At 45.0% G+C, this 17,135-nt stretch overlaps 1 protein-coding gene across 10 annotated transcripts in view; it reads right to left on the reverse strand.

Moving 5' to 3' along the window:
- Window positions 1–17,135, reverse strand: part of PRR5 (proline rich 5) — a 174,789-nt gene that overhangs the window by 97,438 nt on the left and 60,216 nt on the right. The gene's annotated exons all lie outside the window — the stretch shown is intronic.

Below are 17,135 nucleotides of genomic sequence, written 5' to 3' on the forward strand. Positions count from 1 at the left end.
GTTCCTCCTCTCTGTCTCTCCCTCTCTCACTTCCTTCTCATAACTGGAAATGGAACCAGAGGGCAACGGACAAAAAAACCCTCGCAACCAATACTGACGCACTGAGACTTTATTGGAAAGTTTCACAGCTACCCTGCCATGTTAACACGTTTACACATGCTCACACACATACATACACTACTATTTGCCTCAGAGGCTGTTTAAGCTGAAAATGTCTGATAAGCCACAAGAGTGAAAATATAAAAAAGAAAAAGAAGGAAGTAAATAAATAAGAAGTAGAAGCTGGTGTTTTCATTTTTAGGAATTTCAAAAGCTAAGCAGAGTTTTAAAAAAAGGTTTGTTTCTTTTTCTTCTTTTTTTTTTAATTTCTTGGACTTTTAAAAAAAAAAAATCAAGATAACAGATCTACAACTTGGGACATATTTAGTCTCAACAACAGCCTCAGCTGTCTTATCTCTGTAAGGAAGAACAACCTGCTCTCTATTGGACATAATTTAATGTTGGAAGATTTTAGCTAGCATCTGACTTATTGAGACTTTCAAGAATTTGCTTGGAAATCAGAATGATTGCCTTGTTCCTTTGTCACCAAAGCAGTGAGCTCAATACCTTTCTAATGACTTAAACCCCCCCCTAAACATCAGGTAGAATGTGCAGAAGGTGAGCATTAAGGCAATATTTGGAATCAAACTGTTGCACTCTGGGCACATCTACACGAGATGCTAGTTGCACAATAGTCGAATAACATTGTGTAGTAGCACGTCACAGCACGGACAGAGCTGATACACTACTGTGCAGTGGCATCACCAAAAAGGTGTTCGCCAACACTACTGCACAGTAACTCCAATTACTGCGCATTTATTTAGTACTTGATTATAAAAGTACTAAATAAATGCACAGGAACCACTGAGCAGTATCGTCTCGTGTAGATGCGACCTCATACTCCTGCTAGTAGACCCCTGCAGTCTACAAACAGTTTGATTGGAACCAGGGCTACTCAGTGAGTAATACTCTCAGTATTTCGACCTTCGTTTTGGGATAAATTCTCACAGAATGTACTGTATTTTTTATTCCATCTGTTTTTCTTGTGTGTTAATTGCTGTTGCTCAGGTTTTGGATACATTTAAGTATATGAATGTTAATAACAATAACCCAAGTTAGAGGAGTGAATGTGATTTTTACATTCATGCCTGCTACCCTAACTGAATTTGTAATTAAAAAAAAAAAAAAAGTCAAAAAACAATATTTTTCCCCTGCAATTTGGTTGTTCTGGGCATACAAATATGTTTCTTTCAGAATTTACATCCTTGAGTCCTGTTGTTCGGGGGAGCAGGCTGTTGTACCACTTAGGAAAAAACACCCATTTTATCTGGAGCAATATTAACGGGGTTACCTTAATACTGGCTGGCCCTCCTGTCCCCAAACCCTAAAGTACAGGAGATAACCATTATAATGTATAAAACATAAAATTTCCCTTTTAAAGGGAACTAGAATGCCATAGAATCTATCTAAGGACAAAAACATTGTTATACCTAGTCTCCTCCAGATGTTTACACCCCTCAAACAACCAATAACAATCCACTCCGTAAAATGCAGAAAAAGAAAGCACACAATATATCACTGTATTCTAAGGAATGAGATGCCTTCCACAGCATACAAATCAGTGACCAGAAATAGACACAGCAGACACTTATTTTTTTAAATGGGATGAAGGATACTGAATTTAATTGGACATACACTGAGGAAAATAGGAGAGCATAACCCAATTCAAATTGATAGGGGATTTCTAGTAAATTGGGAAGGAAGAAAAATATGGTTCTGCTCTATTTAATGAAACAACCAGCTGATAAACCAGTAAAATAAACTAGCAATAATAGAATTTCATCCCGTTTCCATTTATCTCCTGCTTCAATGGTAATCATTTTCTGCTACTCACATGTTGTGATTATGATCGGTTTTATAAAAGTGTTATTTTAGTGGATTAAATCTTTCTTGAGATTTTAACTCTTTTGCCCTCTTGAGAGCCCTGGAGAGCTTGCAAGTATCACACTGATAATTCCAATGTATTTGTGATTCTCTTAACAGTAATTTTTAAGCTTTTCTTTCAATAGCTCATGCTCTTCTTCCTTTCAATGCTTCCTAAACTGAGCAGAACCCAGTGCCTGTGATATCTTTTCAACTGCTGTAAGAGATAGTAATGAAAAAGCAGTCTCTGCCCTTGCCCTCAGAAACACAGAGCCCTGGGAATGTGTTAATAGAGAAGAAAAAGATCTTTCGTTCTGTAACTTCAAATTCCACACTGATAGCTAGACTACCTCTACTCCCATCCATCAGCAAATGGCCTCAGCTTTTCAGTACCAAATTCCAGGTTTGTGCCACACAAAGCACACATTTCTATTTCCTGTGCACTTGCCTCTACACAGTAGCAGTGGTTTTGTTTGTACTACTTCTTCCTCCCACCTCCAGTTCCACTTGATCAAATGTTGATTTACAGATAAACGACTTTGCTTTCAATAAAGATTGCTTACATTCACAACAACAGAATGATACTTTGTGCTCACATGGTGCCTTTCATCCCTGGTCACAATTGGTTTAACAAGCATTAATTCAGCCTCAAGTGCCTTTGGGTAGGAGGAGTTATTATACCCATTTACCATTTAAAATGAAGAACAGATATGTGACATGACTTTTCCTAAGTCACCAAGTGAATCAGTGGCAGAGGTGGTAGAACCCAAGAGCTCAAACTCCCCATTCTATTCTCTGATCACCAGCTAGCTCTGGGACTGCATGCCGGGAAGTGCACAGTAATGCCTGGGATTAGAGGCTAACAGGAAAGGAGCTGGTCAGGGGTGACAACCTACAGAGCTCCTTGGCAGACTTTGAGAGAGAGAGGTTGTGAGGCCTCCATGGTTTCACAACCCCTTCTTCAAAGAGAACCCCAACACACTATTAAAGGGGTAAAGGGATACAGAGGTAAAAATCAAGGACTTTCTGAAGAGTTAAGTGCTGCTCAAAAGGCAGGAAGAAAGTTAAGACTGAGACAGGGTTGTGGACTCACTAATGAAAAAATGCATGCATCTTAAATATAGCCAGTAATACCACTTAGCTGTCCTGTAATGATGGGGGTGGGGGGTGGTAAGTGGGGCATTAGCCCCAGGAACTGCCTAAGGTGGGGAAAGGAAGCATCAAAATGGATTGCGGGGTGCACCTCACCCTCCCATTCCCCTCCTTCCCATACCCTGCATCCTCCCTGAATGGCTCCAGCTCTGGCAGTAGGTAAGTCAGGACAGCAATGGTGATGCGTGGTGCAGGAGCAGATGCCAGAAGTTTGGTGCTGCATGGGGAGATGTCACCTTTTGTTGCTACCCATAACAGGTGTTTAAGTGGATGCTCTACATGCATCCTTGTGGCAAAAAAAAAAAAAAAAAAAGGGAGATTACATCTCCCCTCCTAGGACCAAAACTCTGACTACTGCTTCTGCTCAAGGGAGCAGTATCCCCCAGTTACGTCTCTGCCACTTAGCAGTTTATACAGTACTAAGTGCCAAGGCTCCAAAATACTCCCGTCATTGATTCAAACCCAGACCTCGACGTCCTGGATCCCAGACCTGGAGACCAACAGTTAAGTGATTTGACCATGTGACCACGATCACACAGGAATCTGGTGGCAAAACAAATAGAATTCCCAAAATCCACACTCCCAGCCCCTTTTTGCTAAGCCAGAATTGTCACATGTAAGAACAAGCCTTACTAGTCTAATCTATGGAAGTCTATTCTTCCTCCCACTGACTCTTGATGTGTGAACTCTGGGGTCCAGAAAAAACCCCAATGAAGCCACTGGGGTTCAGCTTCGGCACACATATGCTCATAGTGAGTCACTTGCAGGACTGAGGCCAAAAAACCCCAATTGTGGTATACAGCAATGAGAGCTGTGCAAGTCTACTAAAGAAGGAAAGTGTTACCTTATCCTTGAAGGCCATATTTTAAGTATTACAATATTGCCAATCAAAAAATGTTTATACAAGTACTAAACAGATGCACAGTAATGTCTTGTGTAGACACAGCCTTTGTCTCCAGAGCTTGGGGAGGAAAAGGGTACCCTTTCAGCATGCCCCACCCACTTGCACATACCAAAACCAGAGCTGCAGCAGTGAAACTGCTCTGGGAACGTGCCCCAAGGCTGCTATCTACCTGCATTGTGCTTAATAGCAGCTATCAGAGGGTCACATTTCTGAGTTTGACACATGCAAGCCAGAGCAGAATGAAGCTGGTTCTCAAGAACAGCTCCACTCCCGGAACACTAGGAACAAAGTGCAGTCATATACCTTGGGAGTAGTCAGGTCATGCTCTCCCGATTTTCTTTATGACCACAAGTTAAAAATTTCATTTAAAATAAGAAATAAATAAATCTGAGTTTCTTCAATATTCACATGATTCCAGGGGCTGGGGCATTAACAGCATTCTGAACATCACAAATTTCACAATAAAAGCATGAAAGCTTGCATCACGGTAAGCATTATGGGCCAAATTTTCTCCTCAAATCTAGGCATGCCCCTGCAATGACATCATAGCATAGTAGCAATTCTGGTGTGTGTGTGTGTGTGTGTGTGTGTAGATGAAACTCAGAACAGCATTTGCCTTTTCAGTTTTAGTCACCAGAAAGCTGAATGAAATGTTTTTAAAATTAAATATGGAATGAAGATCATTCATTAATAAAATGGTAATCAGTTAATAAAAAATATTAATTATTTTAGTTTTTTCCCCAATGGGAGTGTGGGGGGGAGTGGGGGGGGGGGGGGGGGGGGGAGGCAGAGGTGAGGGAATCCCCCTGGAAATCTTCTCTACAAAGAAAGAACAGACAAATGAACATCACCAACTTGTAAAAACAAATCTAAAACCTCACTAAACAAAGGCTCTCTTTGATTTTATGAGACACCAACAAACTTAAGACATGCCACAACATGTGCCAAAACTCAGGAATTAGCCTCCTGAAAATGCATACTTCTTAAAGGCACAGTGCACCCTGCTGCACAGTACATAAGAGGAGAGGGAAAGTGGGAGAGCTTGACTTAGGAAAAAAAAGAGGGTATGAAGAGGAAAGAGGCATGGCTAAACATTATGGCTAACCAATTCTTTTGTTGCAGTTTCCCCTTAATGCTCACTCCTTTGTCAGTAGTAGGAAACAAAACAAAACACAACAAAAAATCAAGCATAAAGAAACCAGAAAAATCAAACCTGACACTGATTGAAAAAACGCCCAACTAGAAATAAAAAGGCTGGTCCTGCTGCATTCTACTATGTCTGGTCTTAGAACTGCTATGGATTTTGCTAGCTCTCTGCTTCACCTCAGCCTAAACCACAACTCTGCTCCCTAGATGGCACAAGACAACCTGGAGGGTCTCCCTCCCTCTCATACGTGCTCAAGTGAGCCGCTGTTACTTGCTTTGGCAAGTACTAAATGACTGTACAGTAACCACCAGTACTGCACATGGGTAGTTTCTGTCCCTACTGTGCAGTTGCTAGTTGTTACTGCATGATAGTGTTGGCACCACGTGCCGCCAATGCTATGGCATCGTAACAATGAGCTACAGAACTGTAGCTCGTCTCTGCGGCAATGTAGCATCTTGTGTAGACGTGCCCAATATGTGGGAAAAGAGACTGCAGAGGCAGCAGACCCATTCTAGAGGAAAATGAACTCATGAAGGACCCTCTCTACTGAGGTCGACAGAGGGGATGACCCCAGGCCACGTTACTTGCAACACCAGTAACTCAACAAAAAACTGACAGGATCTTCACGCCAGTCCAAGTTACTGCAGCTCGACTAAATTCTGGCAACCTTGATGTAAACAAAAGAGGATCTGGCTTTGTTGTCCTTAGTTTAGTTAGCATCCATGAGAAAATACACAGAGATTTTGCCAACTACACAGCAAAGTTTCTGGGACATATGGACACTCTTCTCCTTTTTAAGATAAAGATACTGGTTATGTGTAAATGAACAGCTCTGCAAACTCTATTGAGGGATATGATTTTAATCCAGTAAATCAGCATTAGGATTTGCTGTAAAAAAGAGAAACCTGAAAGTTCCTTTTCTAGCTCTGGCACAGAATCCTACAGCTTTGTACACTCATTTCACCTCTCTCTCAAGTTTCCTCATGTGTAAAAGGGGGAATACAGACTAGCTTCACAGGATAACTGAGAATTGCCCTAAATCCTTAACACTTTTCCGCTAACTTGTTAAAGTGCATTTTACAATTTACAAATGAGGAAATGGGAGGCAGGATGCTTATGATCATTCCCACTTATTTGAAAAAAAAAAAAAAAAAAAGGGGTCATTATTATTTTTAGCAGTAGCAGAGCATTATTAAGAATGAAAGAACAATGTAAATGTATTAATACAAATTAATACAAGACAGTGAGTTCGGAAAAACATGAATATAAGAATATGATTTTTAAAATGTAATAAATCACCATGAAATCAAATCTTTACTGCTCAATACCAGTGACTGTGGGGTTGATCCCACACTTAATAAAGTCAGTAGCAAATCTGCTTGTCAGTTTGGTGAAAGCTCAGGGCCTATGAGAGAAAATTCCTTAATAAGGTCAACATTAACATTCTGGCTTGCTATGGGGTAACTTGGCATTTGTAAACTACAGGGCATGTCAGTTATGCACTAGGGACTGCTGGCAAGTGTGGGCTGTAAGGCACTGAGAGTCAGCTGTCAAGAACAAAGACAAGCACCTGCAACAGCGACTTACAGACAGTGATAACACAATCAGGTCTTACTGCTTCTCCCAGTTTTTACTTTAGGAAGTCCCTTACCCACATCAGTTCACCGTGGCTACGTACAGACAGTCAAAAAGCCCAAGGCTGAATCAACTCAATCAAAGCTGGGGGGGTGGGGCACTAGAGGATGCCTCCCATCCTGTTGGTGACTGCAGAGGGCACCAGGGCTCAATCCTGATTGGCTGCCCAGCACATGCCCCCCAACCCCGTTGTCCCCTCTAGGGAGGAACAGTTCCTACAGCCCCAGGACTGCCCAGATCCCCATGCCTCAATGGGGGTTCCCCACTATGGTTCCCCCCAGCCTTTCCCCCCAGTGCACGGGGAGGGGTCCTCTCTCCCACCCATCAGTATGGTACCACAGGCTTGTCCCACTCCCACATGTGGGCAAGGAATACTCCCTCCAGCCCAGGGCTGGCTGGATCCCTGCACCTCAGTGGTGGTTCCCTGCCCCTGTGCCTTGCAGACCCCACCTGGGGGACCAGTGCTGGGCCAGATGGGTGCATTCACCCACCTCCCACCCCTCGGAGGCAAGGGCAGCTGGCGAGGTGGCAGGACTGGAGGGGCAGGGGGTTGGGGGAGGGGCCAAGGGATCCCAGTCCTGCTCTCTTGCCTACAGGAAGCCCCTTCTCTGTGCCTTGCGGATCCAGCTAGGGGGCTGGTGCCAGGCTGGATGGGTGCATTCCCCTCTTCCCCAACCCCACGGAGGCAAGGGTTGCTGGTGAGGGGGCAGGGCTAAGAGATCCCAACCTGGCTCTCTGGGGTGTGGGGGGATAGGGGGGTTAAAAAGCCCTGAGGAAGGTGGTTACCCACCCACTTTGCAGACCCCAGCTGGGACATCTGGTGCTGGGCCAGGTGGGTGCATTCCCTGACTCCCTCACCCCTCAGAAGCAAGAGCAGTTGGTGGGGCTATGATGATTTCAGTTGGGCTCAATGGGCTGGGGGGGAGGGGGCAGTAAGCCCTGTGGAAGGTGCTTTCCCTCCCCCTGTGTTGTGCAGACCTGAACTAAGGGGTCTGGGGTCTGTTCCCCTGCCCTCTATTCCACTGTGTTGACAGGCAGAGGCTAGGGAACAGGGGTGGCTCCTCCCCTCTGCCTCACCTCTGTGATAGCAGAGGGGAGGAGCCACCCCTGTTCCACTGGAGTAGACAGCACAGCCCAGGCCTGCAAAGCAACCTGGGATGCTGGGGGACTGACTTAATTTGAATTGGGAGGGAACCTGTGACAGAAGTTTCAAAGCCCAGTTTGAACTAAATTAGTTAAATCTGATATTCCATCCATCCAGAATTTATCTTAAACCATGTCTGGCTATTTTGAAAGTGGTGTATGTGCATTGAATGTTTGTTTGGTTACCGGTTTAAACTGGTTTCTGATTACTTAACCCAGCTTAAGTGTAACTTCTGTCCCTAGCCTGCCAGTCCAGGCCCTTGACAAGCTCTCCCTCACAACCTCTACTCTTTAGCTTCACTCAACCTTCTCTTGTACTTTTTCTTTACTCATTTCCCTTCTGTTTCCTCTCCCTTCCTCTGTCTCTCCTGTTGGCTAGTTTTTTCACAACAAAAAGAATTTAAAACAAAACAGGGAAAATTGCAGCACTAAAATGAGATTTGCAAACTATTATGCAGCTTGATCTAAGTCACTTGCAGGACTGAGGCCATGTTGCTATTACAGCCCTCCCTGCCTTGTTAGTTCAGAGTAAAAGGGATTCTTTTTTATTCTATTTGTACAATGCCTTCCCCAAAAGGGATCATAATCTCATTGCATTTCCTATGCACAAATTTAAATGCAATACAAGATAAAGCCTATAAAAAATCTTTCCCAAGAACTTCCACCAAATTCCCTGATATTCCATTAGTAACAGTTTCTGGTTGATATTTAAAGTGATATTTAAAGTAGAATCCAGTATCTTGTTATTATCTTGCTCTCATCCTCCAAAAGATATTTTGACTAAGTAAGAAACCAGCCAAGTACCAAAAGCTTTTTGCTTAAAGCATACCATTATGCTTCAGACTCAAATAAAAAGTATTTCCACCAAAAGGCAACCCCAGTAGCATTTATCTCTGCTTATTGCTTTATTATATTTTGTGTGTATTGAAATAGGACTGTCATTGGAATACGCATGCTGGAGGAAGAAGTAAAGATCAACACTCAGTGCAGTATCCTTGCCATTTGTAATTCTCATTGCCACCTTTCACTTGAATTACCAGCAAGAGCTTCATTTTATACAAGTACTGAGCCTCTAGGTATCAGCAGTTCCAGATCTCTGCTACCCTTTCACCACAGCTACCATAGCATAACCTGTTTTAAACCATGTAATTGGTAAATGCCCCAAAACAGTCACAAAACTTCACTGCTGAAGAGCAGACAGGCAAGCAAATAAATTTGTGTTATAAATATTTCAAAGTTATGTTCAAATATTTAACATATTCTTTATCTGCTTTTCAAAATGAAAGCAGACTGGAAAATTAATCTTAAAAAGCAACCAAGCTAATAATGGTTAGGCCTTATTTTCAAATGCTGTGTAAATTCTTTCAGAAGTTGCCTGTTATGCATAATTTAACTGCATTTCTTTACATTCTGACCTTCATGTGGTAACTAGACTTTACAGTTCTGTCTCCTCCAGTTACATATGGTACAGTGGCTTCCAGATCTGTGAACCCTGGGAGAACAGAGTGGTGCGCTATAAAGCACTATTTTTCTTGTATCCAATTATTTCCAATTCAAGGTCTTCAAGAATGCTTTTATTGTCTTGGAAGGTCACCAAGATAAAGAGTTCACTTTGGTAACTTCGAATTTCTAATATGTTGCAGTGGTACCGGGGAACTTATAACATTACTATCACAAGGTAATCTGACTTCACTACTAACATGAATCAGGCTTCGAGATAAATGTATTGCTGTCTCTCCCAGAAATATATGTAGGGCAACATGGGACTGACCAATGGGAGGGGCAGCACTGCTTTTTTATTATTATTTTGCATTTTTGATTGAGTCTCTTTGTCCCCCCTATGCTGTTATTTTAAAAGTACTGTGGCTCTTTAGAACAAAGCGGAGTTCTGTAAGAACCACAAAAGGCTGGCTATCGCTCTGAATTGACTCCTTATAGGGCACATCATGTCCCTTTGATGTATAAAAAAAATCTTTTTACATGGCAAAGCTACATTTTGGCATGGAATGCAGCCTATTAGAAACATACAGTTGAAATTAAATTCACCTTGAAACTAAAACAGAACATTTTAAAACCTGCCAATGAGGTCAAAATAGAAGCCAAAAGCTGTGTATTAAGCTTCTGTGGCTCTGGCAAACTGGATGTGTTGTGCCACGTTTTAAAGTGATGACCCTATACAAGCATTTTAGTCAAAGGACGTTATGCATCTGCATGAATTTACCATACCTTAACATATATAAAGATATGTCAAAACAAAATCACATATTCGTGTGCCAAGCATCTGAAATAGCAAGCATAAGAAAAGTAGTCACTACCCAAGTGATTTTAAACTTCCCTGTTTTAATCTGTCAACTTCTTTGACGTCATGAGTTCAGCAAGTCCTAGTGTGAGTGATGCCTCATTATAAACACCGTAGAAGACCAAGGAAAGAATACATCTCAGAAGATCAGGTAAATACTGTAATTTTCCAAAACAACATAGTAAGGTCTGAACAAAATTCTTTTTAACCTCTTGGATATCTAATTATTTTTCAGTTTCCACAATTATCTAAGTTTTCTCCTTAAACTATAAGCCAGTCTCAAGCACCAATCAAACATCACAGTGTCTGTGACATGAGTCTAGTATATACTGAGATGTCATTTTGAGCAGAAATCAGCACTGACATGAGAGAAATAGGAAAAAGGAATTTTTTTTTTTTTGGATAAAAACACAGATCTCCAAACTTCTCATTCCATGTCTCCCCCTCTCACAGAAAACATCCAAGGAAGGAACCCTAATGTACTGGCAAAAATACTATAAGGTTTTCCTCTCAAAGTTTTACTTACTTTGTTCCACCAGGCAAGAAATGATCAGCTAAGTGGTCAAGGTCATTCCAAGCTCTATAAACATCAGTACCTTCAGAGAGGTGGAGGATTCTCTCAGGGCACAGAGTCATCCACACTGAAGATCTCCTGTCTTCTACTCCCATGTACAGCCAGGAACTGTATGTCTGTCGGGCTTTGTATTGTCCTTTCAAAGGGGGTTCTCTACCCATAAGAATCTCAGGCTACATTAATTCCTACCCAAAATATCTCAGGTGCTATAACTATCAGTGAGTCACAGGCAGAGTTCTCACAGAATCCAGCCTAGATTCAGGCTGGGATGCAAGGTATTTCCAGGGTCTGAGGCTCTAGAACAGTGGCTCTCAACCATTTTTGTATGAGGACCCATTTGTAAACATCGAAGGCCAGTCCTGACCCAGTGCCCCTCACTCCTGACCCACTGCCCTCCAACCCCAGGCTCCCAGTGTGTAGGGCAGGAGATGGGTATGTGGGGCACTGGGGGAGGGGGCTAGCAAGCCCTTGCAGGCTGGAATTCTGTTAGCCTGCAAAGGAAAAGCCATGGTTTCCAGTGTTTTTCTCCTTTAAAGGAAAATCCATTTTTTAAAGTTTGTTCGCAACCCCTTCATATATTCTTGTGACCCACTTTGGGTTGTGACCCATGGGTTGAGAAACACTGCTCTTGAATATCCAGCCATGCCGGGGCTTTCAGGCTTGTTGAACTGGAATTGGTAATCAAAAAGTCAATTCAGAGGCCGAATCTCCAAATCTAAATTGAATCAGGAGACCCTTTAATCCTTCCGAATAAAATCAGAACCCTCTGAATCGATACGGGGAGATTCAGAAAGATTTGATGATTCGGACATAGACACAGATTTAAAAGTTTTTTCTATATACCTCAAGGTACCAGGCGGCTCGTGAATACTGAGATGCTGGGGCAGATGGAGTGCCCCACAGGAGGCAGGGGGGTCCCTGGTGCGCTCAGCAGCTGACCCAGACATGGACCAGAATTCCCTCCTAGACCCATGCAGCAACCAGCAGGGGCATGTGTAATAGCTTCAGGTTTTATTCATGTCTTGGTGTTAATGTGGTATATTTGAGAAATGACTTTTAGATTAATATTTTCTATACTACTCGATACTACCCTAAATCTTGAAACAAAAGTAAAAACTCTTATTGGATTCTTTTGGAGCAGAGCTTGGCCACCACAGCTGACAGCTTTTAAAAATCTCACACTGACAGTCCAGAGGCCATGAAGAAAAGTGCACACAGCTGGGATTCAGGAGATCTGGACTGTATAATCAGGTCTCTGGCACTGAGCTCCTTGTCTATTGGGAACATGTTATGTGATCTCCTTAGGCTTCAGTGGTCCATCTGTACAATTAAGGAAGAACACTTAGCTACCTTGTTAATGTAGCTGATGTGCTAAGATGAATCAGTCAGCAATTTCACAGAAAATAAATTCCTCACTAAATTACAGTTTTAAGACAAGCCAAATTTTAGGCCTAAATTATTACTGAGTCACATTAATAATGACTTGAATCTGACATATTTTATTAAACAACATCATGCAAATTACATCACAGCATTTAATTTAATCCTGTTTCAAATATTTGTACTTTTTTGAGACGTGTTTTTTATTTGCCATTTAATAGTTGTCTGTTATTTTTTTTATTTTTATTTTTTAAATCAAACCTGTTGAAATTTAGGAGCCAACCTAAGACTTATGAGGTCTAATAAACAGCTGTTTCAGTTAAAGTGACTTCATGGAATAAAAAGGCAGAAGGCTGACAAGTACAGCGTACAGCTCTGTTTCTGATGTGGAACAACTGGCTAACATAGACAAGCGGTCTTCCTCCCTGGATGTCCAGGAGCCCAACGCATAAGAAAGTCACCTCTCTCCTCCATTCAGATAGCGATCTTGGATGCAATGAGGACAGAAGGGATTACTAACTTTGTGCTCATGAGATTGAGGGGGTGGGGGAGAAGGACAGGACTATGAGGAGCACAGGTTCAGACCGGTCTTCTTCTTCCTTAGCCACAGCAGCTGGCCAATCATAAAGGAAGGGTAAATCTCCTTCAAAAAATTAAATGAAATGATTTCTCCCAAAGAGTAAGAGGGAAACAGGGCAGAACACTAACCCTGAATCATCATTCGTTGTCTGCCCTCCCGTGGGGTCACTGCTGTTATATGTTACCCGTTAATTCTGGGCAGATCACACCTTATAATCTACCCCAAAGCAAAGAACGCAACATAAATGTCCATGAGAAGGGAGTTTCATCTCCTTTTTGGCAGTTCTTTAAATGCGACTCCTCTATGCTTCGGTGAGCATCTGGCAAATTAGTAAAAGCTCTTATCACTTCTTTTCATTTTTGCTTTCTTTAAAATTCTTTGCAAATTGGTCACAATTTTGGGTTGGGGATAATAATAATGCTGTTATGCGATGATTTTCTTATTGAAAAAAAAAATCAATAAGAAAAAAAGTCATTTCTTTGAGACAGCCACTACAAACAGTCTGCTCAATGAGTCAGAACAGCTAGGTGAATTAACAACTTTCCTAAAGTAGTCACAGGTTTCAGATTAGTGATGATAAATATCAAAAGGTTCAGGGAGCTCAGTCAAATGAACATCTAAAACAGGGGTCAGCAACCCCCAGGACATGTGCTGAGCATGGAACGTGAGGCCATTTTCCACAGCACACGTTGGGGCCGGGGCTGGAAGGCAGCAGCTGTTTGCAGCCTCCAGGCTGCAGCCAGCCCCAGCTCTGGGTAGCTGCTGACAGCTGGGAGCCTGGACTGCTTGCTCTCATTCGGTGGCTGGGAGGCTGCAAGCCCTGCTGAGAGCAGCCCAGGCACCATGGCTGGCAGCAGCAACCCCAGAGCCTGAGCCGGCTGCAGTTGGGAGGCTACAAACAGCTGCTGCCTCCCTGGCCCAGCCCCAGCACCAACGGGTGCAGTTCCGGCACCAACGGGTGCAGTTCCGGCACCTGCTGCCTTCCCGGAGTCCAGGGCTGGGAAACAGCTGGAGCCAGGCAGGGGCAGGAGGGCAGCAGCTGTTTGTAGCCTCCTGGCTGCAGCCGGCCCAGGTTTTGGGTAGCTGCTGATAGCTATGGAGCCCGGGCTGGTCCCAGCAGCCGGCTGGAAGGATGGAAGCCCTGCTGCAAGCAGCCCTAACTCCGTGGTTATCAGCAACTACCCAGAACCTGGGCACTGCTGCCACCCCAGCCCCGACCCCAGCTGCCTCCCAGCCCCAGAACCGGCCTCGGGGAGGCAGCAGGTGCCGGTGATGCTCCCCGCTGTGCTGCCCTTGCCACTACTTCTGCAGAGCAGCGTTGAAACCCGGTGCAGCAGGGCACTGCAGGGGGCACAGAAAGCTGCCTGCTGCTCCAAGCTCCCCACTGCCCTGGCCACACTTCCCCTGCAGGCGGGGGCAGCAGTGAGGGGCACAACCTGCATGCTGCCCACGCTGCTCCCATGCACACAAGGGAAGTGTGACCCAACAGCACAGAGTTTGCAGCAGCAGGCAGCTTTCTGCGCCCCCGCCTGCAGGAGAAGTTTGGCCAGGGCAGAACGGAGTTCAGAGCAGCAGGCAGCTTTTTGCACCCCCCCACTGTGCCCTGCTGCACTGGGTTCCAATGCTGCTCTGTAGAAGCAGTGGCAAGGGCAGCACAGTAGGGAGCATCACTGACACCTGCTGCCTCCCCAGAGTCTGGGGCTGGGAGGCAGCTGGGGTCAGTGCAGGGAGGCAGCAGCTGTTTGCAGCTGGCCCAGATGCTGGGTAGCTGCTGATAGCCATGGAGTCTGGACTGGGGGGCATGGGCACGAGCAGGGCTGGGGGGCAGGAGTTTTGGGTGGGAGGCACGTGGCAGCAGGGCTGGGGGGCAGGGGCATGAGCAGGGCTAGGGGGAAGGGGTAAGGAGCACAAGCAGGGCATCTTGCCATGTACCCTCTGCTCTCGTTTTGTTTTTCTGTCATACTGGCACCTTCCAAGGTAGGTACTGTGGGTTTTTTCGGCACTCCGGCCAAAAAACGTTGCCTACCCCGATATAGAAGCTCCCAAAGCTTACTGGAATAGGGCCTTAAGCCTGCAAGGCACCCACTGAAATCACTGGGTGTTTTGTTTGAAAACGGATAACAGAAACAGGTTCTGCATAAATTTTTGTTACTAGAAATCACATAAGGTCAACATTCTGGAACGGTTTGGTTTTCCCTGATCTTAACCAGGGTGTACATATGTTAAGATTAGCCCTTTTCATGGCATTTTGGTTCTTCTTGTCATGACCCAAAGGGTATGATTTTGTGTGTGCTTCAGCACTGCAGAATTATTTCCCGCCATGAGGAGCTTTCTTTGCACGGTGCAATTCTCAGTTGCATAGAGAAAACCCCGGTGCAAAGGAGTTCCCGCTACCCGTATGCAAATTTGTGTCCCCCTATTGGCTGTTTCTAAATTATTCCCACGTGGCGGCTAGCGATTGGCTTGCTAGCCGTATAAGAGGCTTGAGCGGTTTCCGCCCAAGTTGGACGAGAAGGAGAACTTCACATCTCGTGGAGAACTTTGAGCACGCTGCAGAGTGACCTTGAAGATTCCTGACTTGTGGCTGAGCTAATCGATAGTCTGATCAACTATCGATTTTCTCCCCGTCGCCGAGCGCCATCCCTCCCTTTTCCCTGCCGGCTTGGTTTGTGTACGGATTCTCTGGCCTGAGTCTTGCCAGCTGGAGCAACTCGTGTGATTATTTAAGCGACCGGACCACCTGCGTCGCGGCTACTAGCGGCGTAAGTAAAGCTTTTTGCAACCAATACGTTTTGTCTGCCTCTCCATTCACCAGCTCGCCCAACTACCGAGCAATTTCTAGATCACCTCAAGTCGGCTCTGGCCGTCTGAGACATGGCGACAAGGATGGGATTCGGGGAAAGCACGATGGAACTAGAATTAGTTAAGAACTGCCCTTGGCGCAGTAGAAAACGCCAAGTAGAGAACTTCATGGAATTGGATGTGCATATCGCTTACCACCAGGCGGGTGGAACGGGTGAGAGGTTTATCAGCGGACACCTTTCGCTGAAGGGAGAAGAGGGAGCTTCCGAGGACGGAGCCCCAAGAGAGAGGGAAGTGTATCTTCACCCTGCGGCATTCGGGTGTATAATGAATGAAGAGCGGGTCCTGTTTAGGCCCCTTGACACTGTGTCCCTTGCCAGAGTCAACCCGGCAGGCGCGGTAAACCCGACCCTCACCTGGGAGTGTGCCCGTTGCCTACGATGTGCTCGGGAGAGTGAAGAACCGGTGCTGATCGACCGGTTCACCCCCTTTGTGCTGGCATCTAGATTGAGGGGTCGCGAGCTTCCATCCGAGCTCCGCGAAGATCTGGAGACGGAGGGACGCGCCAAGATGAAAGGGTAACCCCAAGATACAACAAGGGGGGAATGCTAACTGCAACTTTTCGTACTGTAACCGATTTAATGCAAAAGAATTGAAGTTTGAAAGCCCAGCTGCGTATGGCCATTCAAGCAGTCAAAGAAGAGGCAGTGAAAGAAAATCTTGAGACGCCACGCCAAGATGGCGCCGAGCAAGAGGGAGACCGTGTGGAAGAACCGGAAGAGAAGGGTGGAGCTTCGGAGGAACCCGCGAGAGTTCGGCCGGCGACTCCGCCCACTGACACAGCGTCGCTTCCGGCGACCACGCCTTCTTGCCGACGGAAGGGAGAATCGAGCAGAGGAGTGCATCCGCCCCTCCTGCCTGAAACAATAACAGCATCAACTCCCGAAGTAACAGCTCGTCCTGTAGCCACGATCAACCCAGTGACTGATGCACAGGGTGCAGTTTGTGCTGCCACCTGTCGCATTCGTGTTTGGGTGAAGCTACAAGAGCTTTACGGAGAATCTGGGGTGGAATCTGACGAAGCTCTAGTCTCATGGCTAGGACTCATGTCCATGGAGTTTGAGTAATCTTCTTCGTCAGTTGTCACAACTGCGTATCCTGATGGAGCCCAGAATATCCAGCGATCGGGAACATCGATACCCGACCGAGGCTCAAGGCGCAAGACATCGCGAATCCGATCTCCCACCGTTGCCACAGAGAACACCAGAGGAGCGATTCATGTTTGGATTTCTCCTACAGCGTTCTGGACTCAATAAGCGGCAACTTCGGATTTTAGGGGACGCAGGCCAATGGCAACTGGCCTGAGTTAGGTTTCCATTATCTGGAAGAGCTAGACGACGGCTCCTCGACAATTTCATCCAGTTGAGTGTGCAAGAGACGGTTGTCCGGAGTAGCAAACACCTGTATTATATGTTTTAGAAATGATAGTGTGGTTCCACGTGAATTTTGTAAATATTAGTGAAATAACTGTTTTAAGAGAATTCTTTTCACAGATCC

Source organism: Alligator sinensis, unplaced genomic scaffold, assembly GCF_000455745.1.
Source record: "Alligator sinensis unplaced genomic scaffold, ASM45574v1 scaffold975_1, whole genome shotgun sequence".
NCBI classification, from domain to species: domain Eukaryota; kingdom Metazoa; phylum Chordata; order Crocodylia; family Alligatoridae; genus Alligator; species Alligator sinensis.